Raw genomic sequence first — 1098 nt, forward strand, 5'->3', positions numbered from 1 at the left:
TGAGCCACATAAGCCGAAGGCGCGTACACTGACCGCTTAGTCAGTTGAAGGGCTACACGAAAAGACATTTTCTATGGTCATAATCTTCTGCTTTTTTTAAAGTCTGATTCTAATTGCAGGTTTTCATGCGAACAGTGTTTTAGTCCTGTCGAGCCATTGTGTTCATGAAATAATAATAATAATAATAATAATAATAATAATAATAATAATAATAATAATAATAATAATAATAATAATAATAGAAAGAGAGAATTCATTGAAAATTTAATTCACATTACTCAATTCCAGTGATGAACGTAACGTCATGGAACCTCACAGTTAATTGATTAACGTGCAAACAGAAGCTAGTGAAACAACATTCTTGTTTGCTTTTCGAACGACGCTGTGAGTCATGTGTGCATTGGAATGAAACAACAAATACATTTTCTCGTAAGTACGATAGTTATCTACACATTCATCACAGTATTTCATACAGTTGATCGTCAGCTGGTCCCATGGTGTAATGGTTAGCACTCTGGACTCTGAATCCAGCGATCCGAGTTCAAATCTCGGTGGGACCTTCCACTTCTTTTTTCTTCAATAAATATTGAAATGCTGTGATCAATGTATAGTTTTGTTTGTATAAAATATTTATTGAAAAAAAAATAAGTGCAAGGTCCCACCGAGATTTGAACTCATCACTGGATTCAGAGTCCAGAGTGCTAACCATTACACCATGGGACCAGCTGGTGCACGCCTGTATGAAATGCTGTGATCTGTGTATATTACATACAATGATTCTATGTAGTGATGGGTAAATTTCTGGGAATATTCCCAGGGAAAATTCCCGGCAAGATTCCCCAAAATTGGAATATTCCGGGAATTTATGTGTAAACGAAAGAAACTTGCATTCTATTACTATATTGATTTAAAAATCAAATTCCTTTTTTTTAATCATAGTATATTTATTACTGTTGTCTCGAGAGGATTCTTTAAAATGTATCACAAATGTATATTTACTTATAATATATTTTATGGGAGTCGTATGTTGAAAAACATTTGGTATAGGAAGTCTAGATAATTTTACACCACTAACAGTTTATATTTATATGTAAGTGG

The 1098-nt window shown here is 33.3% G+C and overlaps 1 non-coding gene across 1 annotated transcript; it reads left to right on the forward strand.

Annotated features, from left to right (window-relative positions):
• The first annotated feature begins 488 nt into the window (after window positions 1-488).
• Window positions 489-560, forward strand: TRNAQ-CUG (transfer RNA glutamine (anticodon CUG)). Its single transcript has one exon. It is a non-coding gene; the product is annotated as a tRNA-Gln (tRNA).
• Window positions 561-1098: the final 538 nt, after the last annotated feature.

This window comes from Thermobia domestica, unplaced genomic scaffold (assembly GCF_964235325.1).
Source record: "Thermobia domestica unplaced genomic scaffold, izTheDome1.hap1.1 HAP1_SCAFFOLD_117, whole genome shotgun sequence".
NCBI classification, from domain to species: domain Eukaryota; kingdom Metazoa; phylum Arthropoda; class Insecta; order Zygentoma; family Lepismatidae; genus Thermobia; species Thermobia domestica.